Below are 13,571 nucleotides of genomic sequence, written 5' to 3' on the forward strand. Positions count from 1 at the left end.
ATTGCTCCATATATCCAACATACAATGACAGACATAGGATAATCACAATAGACTCATTTGAAAAGGGGGTAAAAGTGATCATTGGTCCATACCATTCCAAAGTCCAGTTGGAATTTTCTTGACTTAAAAGTTCCTTGACTTAGTCCTACTTTTTTCCTGGAATGATTCTCCATGGTTTGTGGCAATGCCTTCTGGGCTACTGTATCCATCCTTCGGATTATTCTACATTTTCCATAAGAGATTGTCTGTGTTTCCAGCTGAATAATCTCTTTGCTTGCTTCCTGCCTGTAAGTTTGTGGGTCCTTCTTTTTTTCCCCCATATGGTTTCTATTACTTTCAATCCAAGCTAGCAATATTTCTTTTGAATATATATATATGGTATATTGACTCCATTGGACAGAAGATACACACACACACACACACACACACACACACACACAGAAGAAGTTCTTTATGATAAGTTCATCTTGATCTTCAGCTAACACTGTTGAGAGACAGCACCCTTAAGCTTCTTAGAAATCTCCATTGCTTAAAGCATCACCATAGATCTTTCTGGGGTATTAACAGGATTTTATAGCCAAACCCTTGCCTTTACCTTTAGAAACTATTTTCATGATAGTGATCAAGATTGTATCTTTTCCTAGAAGCCATACCTTAATTTAGCATTGTTTTCCACATCAAGAGGCTGGAAAATTTCAAAACTTGACTTCATCAAGTTCTGGCTTCTTTCTGTATAGAAGTTATTTTTTTAGTTTATCTCTTTCCACTGATTTTTTTTAAAGATTTTATTTATTTATTTGACGGAGAGAGAGAGAACCAACGAGAGAGGGAACACAAGCAGATGGAGTGGGAGAAGAAGCAGGCTTCCAGCGGAGGAGCCTGATGTGGGGCTCGACCCCAGGACCCCGGGATCATGCCCTGAGCCAAAGGCAGACGCCCAACGACTGAGCCACCCAGGTGCCCCTCCACTGATATTTTAATATAAGCTGTAAGAAGAAACCAGGTGACACCATCAACTTCCTGTCTGGAAATCTTCATTAGATTATTCAGGTTATTAGGGACATTTTCTGTTTTCCATTTTGTTTCAGGCAGCAGTATTGCTACTTTATGTCACTACATAACAAGGACTCTCATTCCTCAGTTTTCAGAAACATTTTCCTTAGTTTCTTTTAAGCTCTGACCAGCAGCCTCTTCAAAGGCTATCCAGGGTCTACTAAAGTCACTTCAAGGCACTTTAGGTTTTCACTAACATTCTTTTTAAAGTCCTTGCAATTTCTACCCACTGTCCAGTTCCCATGACATGCTCACACTTTAGGTATGTGTTATGGCATCGCCTCACTTCTAGTAATAAAGTCTGTATCAGTTGTCTATTGTTGCTTAAATAATTGCCCCAAAACATAGCTTAAATTAAGTTTAAATCAATTCCACTTCTTTCTAACTCAAGTGACCAAAATTATGCCACTTATTAATTTCTTTTTTATATAAACCATGCCCTTCTTGTGTCATTTTTACTTCTCTGGAGTTTAACTATCCATTTTTTTTTTTTTATCATTAGAAGAGACCTATGCCTTCTAAATACATCCTGTTCTTACCTTTCTTTTGTTTTTTCCTATTTATTCAGTCTGATTTTTTTGTTGTTATGGAAGTACCTATTCAGTGTTTTCAGCCTCAAAGAACAAAAAGAACAACTCAAACTGAAGTAAATAACTGAAAATCCAAAGTAAGATGTCTTTTCAGGGACCTGGGTTTCTTTGTTGTTGTTGTCATTGTTTTTTTTTTGTTTGTTTGTTTGTTTGTTTTTCACAAATATAGGGTAGCTACCTTCACTTGAAGGTGATTTTTTTTCTCATTATGACAAGTTAAAACAGAGAGTAACTCCCAGAAGCTTTTCCAGAAGAATAAGGAATGTTTCCAGACCACCCAGGCAAACCTTTTCTACTGCCTTTGTGGTCTGGATTATTGCTCCTCCTGACCATTCTTGAATCAGTCATTCAGAAAGATTTACTCGGACTGGCATATGCCAATAAGGGTCTGTTCCTGATGCTGGAGATAGAGCCACTGTCTCCTAAATTGTATTAGCTAAATGGAAATCTAGAAAACTGAGTGTCAGGTTTCTCTTAGGAGGGAGTTGTGAATTCTGGGTAGACAGTTGTAGACATACATTAACTACTAAATGGATGGCCTTTTATTTTCTTTGAATTCTTTAAATTTGGAAATTTAGCAGTGATGTTTTTGGGTGTAGTTCTTTTTCCTTTATCTTACTTGGGACATAATAGGCTTTTTCAATTTGAAGTCATGTTTTTCAACTACAAAATTTTTTATGTTATTTCTTTGATAATATCTCTCCCATGATTTTTCTCTGTCTAGCCTGTAGGTCAATTATCTGATTTGTCTTCATGAAGTAAATGACTGCCTTGAATCCCCAGTTTTGATCCCTAGTTTCAATCCAGATATTCATCCTTTCATAAACTTACAGAATCATTTACTAAAACTCTACTAACTACTATCACATAATAGGCACTGAGCTATGTGCTAAAAGCACAAATATAACTAAGATATTTCCCTTGTCTTCAAAGAGCATATAGTCTAGTGAAGAAGATATACTTTTAAATAGGGGCAATGATATACGCAGCGCTGTAGTTAAAATATGTGCAGAATAGAGTTGGAGTAAAAAGGAAGGGGTAGATTATTCAATGGGCAGTAAACAGGATTTTGTCATGAATGTAATACTTAGGCTGCATCTTGAAAGATGAGCAGGTACTTACCAAGTCAATGGTGGACAAGGTGTCAGGACTTCCCAGGCAAGAGAAGCAAAGTAACATGATGCCTTTGGAGAAACTTGAAAGAGTTTGAGGTGGTATAATTGTAGAGTTATGGTGGTATAGGATGAAGAGAAGGAACTAGGCAGTACCCAAATCAAAGAAGGCTTTATATGACAGGCTATGGAGTTTTCATTTTATCTCATAGGCAATGGGATTCCCTTAAAGGGAAGTCTAGAGAATGACATCATAATTATGTATTAGATATGCTACACTGGTTATGGTACAGAAAGTGAATTGAGGTATTAGAACCTAGGAAACTAGTTAGAATACTGTTGTTATATTTTATGTGTGGGATAATGATTACATGATCTTGTAGGAGATCATAATATGTTACCTCAAAATATGCCACTCTGGCATAAGGATTATTTTGAACTCAAGGCAATTGAGAAAAAGGGCACAGGATGAGCTCTCCTCCTTCCTCCTACCTACCTGAAAACAAGATAATAAAATCCTCTCGTGAAGATGTACCCCTGTCTCCTACCTAAACCAGGGAGGGAATAAATATCGTATCACCAATGATGAGATGGCACTGAGAAAGAGTCAACACAAACAAACCTTACTACTTCTTACCTACCATTAGTTTCCCATATTTTTGCCTTCCTGCAATTTATTATCCCTAGAAACTCAAAGTTCTTTTCCTTTGTCTTGTTAGTTCTCCTTAAATTTAACCTACTTTGTTCAAAAGGCATAGAAGTCTCAAAGATTAGCCATTTCTTTGGAAGTTTTCTCTTCCTTCTATGAAGACCTCCTTACCCACCCCATGCCACATAAAACTTATAACATCAAATAAATGTGTATGCTTTTTCTTAAACTCTCTGTTGTCAGTTTATTTCACAGACCCAGCTACAGATCCTAAGAGAATAGAGAATTTTTCTCCCCTACAATCTAAAGTCACAGAAAAGTGTATGAAGAAATATGAATAATGTGATCGAGGTTGTATTAAGGGAACTTAGTTAGATGTGGATGAGGGTAAGATAAGGAAATATCCAGAGTGACAATCAAGTTTCTGGCTAGATGAATGGTTGGGCTTTGACGTCATTCACTGAATTATCAAGCACAGGATGAAGAATAACAGAATATTTCAAGAGAAGAAAATGTATTTGTGTGTGTGTCCTGTTTAATTTCACACACTTGTAGGACATTCAATAGATATCTAATGGAGAGTTGTATGGGTTTGTGCATGCACATGCACGAACCCACACATGTGTGCATGCACACACACACAGCACAAGGAAGGTCATTGACTATAGATAAAGATTTCAATTGCATTTAGCGTTACATGTATTAGGTGAAGACATAAGAATTGATGAGATCACCCAGAGACTGCATAAAGAATTAAAAAAGGAAATAATCAAGAACAGACTCCTGGAAGCATGAGTACATAGTAGGTACCTGATAAATTTATTTTCAGTACATGCACTTTAACCTACATGACTTCCTTGACCAATTTAGAGTATAAGCACAGCCACATTTCTTTTATTTTTTCAACTATTTTGAGTTCTCACATGTCTTTACTAGCAGCAAGTCAAACACCTAACTCAGAAGACTCCCCCTAATATCTGAATTTGGGTATAAATCTTAATCAGCTTCCTCCCAGAAGACTCTTGGACCCCACTAGGACTGTTGCCCAAGCCAAAAACAAAAACCTGAGAGCCATTCTTAATTACACTTTGTTCTTTATTTCCCACCACACATCCAATCCTGTAGCAACTCTATCTCCAAATATATCTTCAATGTATTCATTTACTTTTCCCCATAACCACCACTACAGAAACACTATCAGCTCTTGACTGAACAATTGCAATGGCTTACAAATTTCCCACTTTTACTCTTGCCATACAAAATTCATTTTCCATGTAATAGCAGCCAAAATTATCTTTTAAAAAAGGTAAATCATGGACTCTGAGAAACAAACTGAGGGCTTCAGAGGGGAGGGGGTGGGGGAATGTGATAGACTGGTGATGGGTAGTAAGGAGGGCACGTATTGCATGGTGCACTGGGTGTTATACGCAACTAATGAATCATCGAACTTTACATCAGAAACCAGGGGTGTACTGTATGGTGACTAACATAATATAATAAAAAAACATTAAAATAAAAAAAGGTAAATCAGTTCATATTATTATTCTGCTTAAATACCTCAGTGCTTTCCACTGTATTTTGAATAAAACCTAACATTATCATGTGCTACAAAGCCTTCACGATAATTTCTCTGTCTGCTTCTCTTTCTCAATATCCTCTAGTACCATTGGACTGTAACCCTACTCCACTCTCCAGCTCCATACTTCTGGAAAATACCAATCTTGTTCCTTCATCAGGATATTTGCATTAGCTTCTCCCACACCTCACTTAGAGGGCTCTTCCCCTTGTTCTGTCCATGGCTTGCTCTCTCCTGTTATTTAGGTCTTAGTTTACATGTCACCCCCCTTCACAGAGACCTTCCTTGACCACCTAAATTAGAATAGCACCACGCGTCCCATTCCATCATATTGCTCAGCACTCCCTGCAGTCAATGATAGTAGGCAATGAAAGAGATAATTTTATTCAGGCTATTACAATAGAAAGAACATTCATTAATGAGAAGTGTCTCAAAGGAGAAGAAGGGAGTTTGGAGTTTTATAGGGGTAGGTAAACAAGAAAGTCCACAGCAAGACTTAGTGGGAGTAGTGAAGAAGTAGGGAGGGGGATATGCAAAAACAGGGTGGGCCTTTGTGGCTGGCTTTTTCTCACAATACAGAAAAATTTGTCAACATAGCTGCTTTCTGTGAGCACAGGCCTTAAAATTCAACTCTCTCTCTCTCTCTCTCTCCTCCCTCCCTGTTTATCTGTTTAATAACAAACTTACAGATATTTGAAATAAAACTTTTAATAGTTTCAGTAAGATTAGATTAGATGCTCAAAGATCACTTTTTCTGGCTGAAAATCAAATTTTAAAATGCTATATTGTGTATCTTATTATCTACTTTGAATTGAGTCTTACCTGCATATTACAAATCTTTGGATTAATATGCCATCTGGAAAATGTTCAGTGATAGATTCAGAGATTAATCTAAATCTGAATTTGAAGGAAATAGTGGAAAATTAAGCCTAAAAGACAAACCTTCGAAGTACTCAAATATGATAGGAAGTCAGATTTCCAAAATAATACCATGGGTAATTACATAAAATAGTAGAATATTAGAACTGTTGGAGACCTCCACCAGTCCAAACTCACAATTTTAGAAACAAGAAAACTGAGTCCCAGAGGAAATGGAATTATTTGTCCAAAGGCATACAGGACAGAGAGGAGTCTGGAGCCATCTCCTTATTTCTAGTCCAGTGTTCTTTTCAGTGTATTATTTCTCCATGTGTTTAAACATAGAAACAAAAGTCAAGAACATTGCTTTATAGGTTGTTTATTCTCAAATAAAAATTAGATTGTAGTCATTTTAAGCTAAAAAGAGAAAAAAGAAAAAGAAAGGTGGGTGAATCCTGTCGGACTCTTATCTTTTAAGTTCACATGGACTTAAGCCAGGTTGTTGAAATAAAGTTTATTTTAAGTTTGAGGTTTCATTAACTATTTATAGACATGCCTGATGAGGTTGTGGAATATACGTGAGGTTCAGTGGGGTGGAGTCCGGAGCCAACGACCAAGAAAGAATTCTTGAGATGCCTTTGGTGCAAAACTTGTGGTTTATTAAAGCACAGGGACAGGACCTGTGGGCAAAAAGAGCTGCTGCCCCGGGTTTTGAGGGATGGCTGATTATAAACCATGGGGTTGGGGGAGGTGAGGAAAAAGGCTGAGAAAGCACTTTCATATGTCAAAGAAGACTCCCAGGACTCTGGAGGCCCCGCCATCATCAAGCCAAGGCTGCCCACACTATCACTGTGTCCTTATCAATGAGCTGCAGGTACCTTCATATGTCAAAGAAGACTCGCAGGATATTAGAGGCCCCGCTATTGTCAAGCCAAGGCTGTTTACACTATCACTGTGTCCTTATCAATGAGCTGCAGGTCCTTTCCTTAGTTTTAGGGCAGCTAGGAGTGCCAAGGAATGTTGCATACATGGCGGGGGGGGGGGGGCAGTTGCAGGGTGTCAGCTTCTGCTTTGTCTTCAGTTTGCCTTCCATTCCCTCATCATGCCCATTGCAAATTTTTCCTTGGACAACTCATTCTGAGAGCCCATGCCCTTGATTAAGTCTTTGCCCTGGGGGCACCTTTAGTTTGAGAGGCAAGAGTTCTGTTTTTGAAATTTTTTAGGGTCTTAGATTAGTGAATAAATAAGAATGCTTTTAATTATCATATCAGTTCATTTTTGGAAAATTGATCCGAAGAAGTTATAAGTATGGTACTTAGAAATAGGTCTCTTTCCCGGAGTCCATAGTCTCTTGTGGTTCATTTCTCCCTCTGCTTACCCACCCCCCCCTTCATTTTTCCCTTCCTTCTCTGGGAAACAAACTGAGAGTTTTAGAGGGGAGAGGGGTGAGGGGGATGGGCTAGCCCAGTGAAGGGTCTTAAGGAGAGCATGTATTGCATGGAGCACTGGGTATTATACACAAACAATGAATCATGGAACACTACATCAAAAGCTAATGATGACTAACATATCATAATAATAATATAAAAAATAAGTCCCTTAAAGGAGTACTTAAATGGTTAAAAGACTTCGCAGTGATGTTAGTTAAAATGCTGAAAATATTTTCTTTTTATTCTTAGATAAGATACTTCAACCCATGCCATGCTTTTTCATTGGTAGTAAAAAAAAAATCTCAAAACTAGGGGAGTTCAAATTAATGAGCTCTTAGAGACCTTTCAATATACGGTCCACATTATACCCGGCATTTTTAAGGAAGCAAATCTAATAGGCCCAGGACTAGATGTATTGTCAACATTTAATAAATGTCAAAGAGAATAAGATCACTTCTCACTAAAATAATAAGTTGGATTATAAACTTTTATAGGATTTCTTTCCTCCCAAAATGAATTCACAAAAGTCCAAGATTCTCTAGAACTCATTTTTGAAACTCTTTAAGAAAACAAGAAATTCAGATCTTAGTTTATACAGTTTTTATACTTAAAAACACTAGATCAGGAAAAAAACCTTTATAAAAAAAGTTTGTCTAAACAATTAGTATCTTTTGAGCATTGACTATAAAGTATCATTTTAGTCTGGGCAGTGAGAGAAGTTGAGGCAGGTATGACTGAAATAGAGTTCCTAACTTTAAGAAGCTTGCAATATACTAGAAGAGATAAGACATATGAAGAAATATCCTTAATGCAAAATAATTGTGATATGTCAAAAGACAGGCAAAAACACAGGATATGACATTTCAGAAAGGGGCAATAGGGATGCAGCAGCAAGCAAAACAAAATCGCCTTTTTCAAGGAGCTTTCATTCTATTGCGAAAGTCGCATTATATACAAATAAATAATCTATATCCATATCTATATTCATACTTATCTATATGTGTATATAATGTCAGATACAGACTAAGGTGAAGACAGAAGAGTGAAACTATTTTAAACAGGGTGTTCTGAGAAGGCCTTTCTTGATACTGTGTTATTTGAGACTTGATAGAAGAAAAAAAATGAGCCAAAAGGAGTATCTGGCAGAGAAGAGCATTCTAGGCACATGGGGGGGAAAATTCCAGGAATTTTTCAGTGTGGCTAGAGCTCAGTTAGTACTGGGGGAGGTAGTCATGAGGTTAGTTAAGAAATGTGGCTGGAAAGATAGCTGGGACTTCAAAGCCAAGGGCTTTGAAGGTTCTTGAAAGAACACTGGCTTTTGCTCTGAATAAGGTGGGAACCACTGGAGAGCTTTGAATAATCTGAATTGGGTTCCAAAAAGATTACTCTGATTGCTATGGGGGACAAGTACAGAAGAAGGAAGATCATTAGGGGGATGTATTAGTTTCCTAGGCCTATATAACAAATTACCAAGTAAAAACACTAGATGGCTTAAAACAAGAGAAATATATTCTCTCCCAGTTTTGGAAGCTAGAAGGTGACCATACAGTTGATTTCTTCTGAAGGCTCTAAGGAACAGCCCACTTCATCCCTTTCTTTTAGCTTCTTAGCCAACAATCCCTGGTGTTTCTTGAATTGTAGACATATCACTCTAATCTCTGTCGTCCTTTTCATATGGACTCCTTTCTGTGTCTATGTCCATTTCTACTTTTTTTTTCACCTTTTATAAGAATATTTGTCATTGGACTTAAGGCACACCCCAAGCCAAGAAAATCTCAAGATCCTTAACTGAGTTACATTGACAAAGACCTTTCCTCCAAATAAGATCATATGCTGAGGTTCTGGGTGGACATGTGTTTTGGGGGGCTACTATTCAACCCAGTGCAGGGTGTGTTTGAGTAATTCTGACCAAGGGCATTAGAGTGATGTGGGGAAAAGTCAGATCCTAAGTTTCTTGAAGGCAAAGAGCAGGGTGTGTCAACTTTGTTTACTTTTGTGTCCTCAGGCAATAGAATGGCCTGGCACGTATGAGGTGCTCCATAAATGTTGAAATAATCTGCATTATATCCTCTGCTCATCATGAAGGCCAGGACAGCGACAATAGTCCAGGGTCAGGAAAACCCCTTGCTTCCCCGAGGTATGCCAGCCTATCTCGGGCCCTCCCCCATGAGGCCCTCGATGACTACTCCTGTTCCTTCGTTAACCTCCTATAACCCCGATTGTCACTTAAATGAGCACTTGTGGTTTTAGGTTCCCTGAAGGAGCCTTTTATCTCTTGTATTTTTACCAATTTATCAACTCTGCAAAGGGTTCAAAGAACACTTCCTACCGTTGCATTCAGCAAAACAAAAACTACTAGCATCCTATAAACTGTTGATTGCTTGTCTGAATAATCCAGAAGAGCCTAGGAAACTAGAGATCTTTGAGCTTTTTAATTGCTCCTGTAGCTAGATGAGGAGCGGGGTTTCGTCTACAACTCACGGATACCTTTGTCTATAACATGATTATACTCATAATCTGTGCTGAAGGTCTTGTCTTTCTCATTTGTGATTCCCCTCTGAATTGGGGGAGAAGCCCATTCTGTTCCTTAATTCCCATATTTCTAAATCAGTATCATCATTCCTGGAGGTTCCTGTCAGGACAATGGTTCTCAGACTTGACTACACATGGAAATCACCTGGAGGAATTTTTAAAAATAGAGATGCCTGTGTCCCATCCTTAGAGATTTTTATTTTTTTTAATGTTTTTTTATTATATTATGTTAGTCACCATACAGTACATCCCTGGTTTCTGATGTAATGTTCGATGATTCATTAGTTGCGTATAACACCCAGTGCACCATGCAATACGTGCCCTCCTTAATACCCATCACCAGTCTATCCCATTCACCCACCCCCCCTCCCCTCTGAAGTCCTCAGTTTGTTTCTCATAGTCCATAGTCTAGAGATTTTTATTTAGTTCAGAGGGTATATGATGAGCATTTGCATTAATCAAATCTCCCTGGTTAATTATAATATACAGTAAAGTTTGAGAACAATTGTCTTGGGGTGCCTGGGTGGCTCAGTTGGTTAAGCATCTGACTTTAGATCAGGTCATGATCCCACTGGGATTGGAGAGGAGCCTGGCGCCAGGCTCCCTGCTCAGTGGGGAGTCTGCTTCTCCCTCTACTCCTCCCCCCACTCATGTTCTCTCTCTCACTCACTTTCTTTCTCTCAAATAAATAAATAAAATCTTAAAAAAAAGAGATAGAGAAAGAGAGCCATTGTCTTTGCAGAATGTGTAGGGCAGACTTCAGCTGATACCAGTTAATTACTTTTGTGGGGCCTGTTGCCTGACTCTTTGTACTTTTTGTATGAAAAACCAGCAAGCTAGATAATTCTACAGGGAACTCCCCAATGCCAAACCCACATGTTGCTTTAGAGCCAGCTGTAGTCACATGCAAATCACAGCCAGGAATTATGAGAAAGAATTTGTCCAAAAGTAACCTTCCTTTGCCCCCCCCCCACCCACTTGGAATTTTACTGTTTAAACACTATTCTTCATGCTCAGTCTACAATAAATGACTTGACCAGTTTTTAGGAGAGACAGCCAATACAAGTCACATGACTATTTTTCCCTTCATAAACATTAGAGAGGCTAAAACAGTTGTTTTTAATTACTGTTTGTTTCTTAGGCCAAGGAATAGCTGGCTTCTCTGGCCGTGATTGTTTCTATTTTTCCTTTAACACTTAAATGCAGTGGCTCCCAGTAGTTAGTAGTGACTTTAGTGCTTTAGCACATTAGACTTTGTCAGAAAGAGGAAAGGAGGAGGAGAGGGTCTGGTCTGAGCCTGCCTAGGGTATACTGAGATCCAGAAGCAGTAGAAGCAGTGTGTAGAGGCTAACATTAGGATTTCATGGTTTCAAGTGTCCCAGGGACTATGTTAGCTGCTGCTTTCTAGTAATAATTCTAATTAGATACAGTTACTCACAGATTAACTAACAAAAATATACTTCAGTAATTTTTAAATTGCTCTGGATATTTTTAATTATTCAAGAAATCATCTAGCATTGATTCCCAGTCTCTCACTCCCCCACACCCCATGACTCCCAGCAGCTCTGCTAGTCTCAGTTTAGGAGATGATATGCCTTTGAAAGTTTTTTAAAAGAATTACTTTAGGAGGTGCCCATGTTCCTCACCAGCTCTGAAGCATATGTGATGTAGGAAAAGATAGAAATTACTCATAAGAATTCATATTTGCTTCAGGAAGAAAGTATAAATCCCTTTGTAGCCGAACTAACACAAGTTTCCTCCTTGGTGAGTTACAGATAGAGACTGCATCAGGTAGAGTTATCACACAAAGGAAACTTTATTTTCAGCAAATAAGGAGATCACAGGGAATAATTTTCAAAGCCATGACACCTACAGCAGGGGTGAGTGGGCTCCTTTTGTTTAGGGTTAGGATGAGTATTCAAAAACTGGCGCTTTGTCATGATATGTAAAGGTGGGCATAAGGTCATGCATGGGTCTTAAGGAAACATGCTTATATGCACATTGTATTTATGTTGAGATTTGTGCTCCTCCTTGGGTGGAGATTTTGACATTGTTGAATTGTCTCCTTTATTATGATATCACACCCTTCTTTATCTCTTCTTACAGTCTTTATTTTAATTCCAGTTTTTCTGTTTTAAGTTTTGGTACTCTGGCTTTCTTTTGATACTCATTTCCATGATAAATATGTGTCCACCCCTCAGTTTCAATCTTCAGGTGTCTTTAGGTCTAGAATGTATTTCTTGTAGGCAGCATATAGATGGGTCTTATTTTGTATCCATTCTGATAACTTATATCCTTTGATTGGAATGTTTAGTCCATATACATTCAAAGTAATTATTGATAGATATGTATTTATTGTCATTTTATCACTTCTTTTCTTGTTTCTGGAGATTTTTTCTGATCCTTTCTTGTCTTTGTCATTTTTGGTCTCTGCTTTGCACTCAGAGTCCCCTTTAATATTTCTCGCAGGGGTGATTTAATGTTCACAATCCCCCTTAGTTTTTGTTTGTCTGGGAAACTTGTTCTGTCTCCTTCTATTTTGAATGATAAACTCGCTGGATAGAGTATGCTTGGCTGCAGGTCTTTCCCATTTAGCACTTTGAGTGTATCATGTCATTCTCCTCTGTCAAGTTTCTGTTGAGAAGTCTCCAGCTAGCCTTAGGGGTCTTCCCTTGAAACTTAACAATTTCTTTTGTCTTTGCTTTTGAGAATTTTTTTGTCACTATAGTTTGCAAATTTATTTACAAAATTTAGCTTTTGGCCTGTTTTTGTTTATTTTGATGAATGGTCTCTGTGCCTCTTGGATTTAGACATCTGTATCCTTCCCCAGCTTAGGGAAATTTTCAGCTATGATTTCCTCAAATAAATTTCCTGCCCCCTTTTCCTCTCTTCTTCTTTGGGCCTCCTATAATATGAATTTTATTATATTTGATGGAGTCCCTTAGCTCCTTAGGTCCACTCTCTGTTACATAATTCTTCTGTCTCTCTTTTGTTCAGCTTCATTATTTTTCTTTTTTTTATTACTATTTTACTTAGTTAACATACAGTGCAAAATTGTCTTCTGAAGTAGAATTCAGAGATTCATTACTTACATAAAACACTCAATACTCATCACAAGCGCCCTCCTTAATATCCTTCAACCATCTAGCTCATCCCTTCACTCATATCTCTCCCTCCCTCAGCCCCCAGTTTGTTCTCTATCATTATGGGTAGTAAGGAGGGCACGTACTGCATGGTGCACTGGGTGTTATACGCAACTAATGAATCATCGAACTTTACATCAAAAACCAGGGATGTACTGTATGGTGACTAACATAATATAATAAAAAAACATTTAAAAAAAAGAGTCTCTTATGGTTTATTTCCCTCTCTTCTTTCCCCCCACCCTTTGCCATATGTTTATCTGTTTTCTTTCTTAAATTCCATATATGAATAAGATCATATAGTATTTGTCTTTCTCTGTGACTTATTTCACTTAGCATAATATACTCTAGCTCCATCCATGTTATTGCAAATGGCAAGATTTCATCTTTGGATGGCTGAATAATATTCCATTGCATAGTCATACCAATTCTTCTTTATCCATTCATCTGTTAATGGACTTTTGGGCTCTTTCAATAGTTTGACTATTGATGATGCCACTATAAACATCCGGGTGCATGTATTCATTCAAAGTGAATGAATAGTGAAATGAATAGTAGTGAAATTGCTGGATCATAGAATACTTCTATTTTTAACTTTTTTGAAAACTAAATACTGTTTTCCAGAGTG

The sequence above is a fragment of the Ursus arctos genome, unplaced genomic scaffold (genome assembly GCF_023065955.2).
Source record: "Ursus arctos isolate Adak ecotype North America unplaced genomic scaffold, UrsArc2.0 scaffold_11, whole genome shotgun sequence".
Classification (NCBI taxonomy): Eukaryota; Metazoa; Chordata; class Mammalia; order Carnivora; family Ursidae; genus Ursus; species Ursus arctos.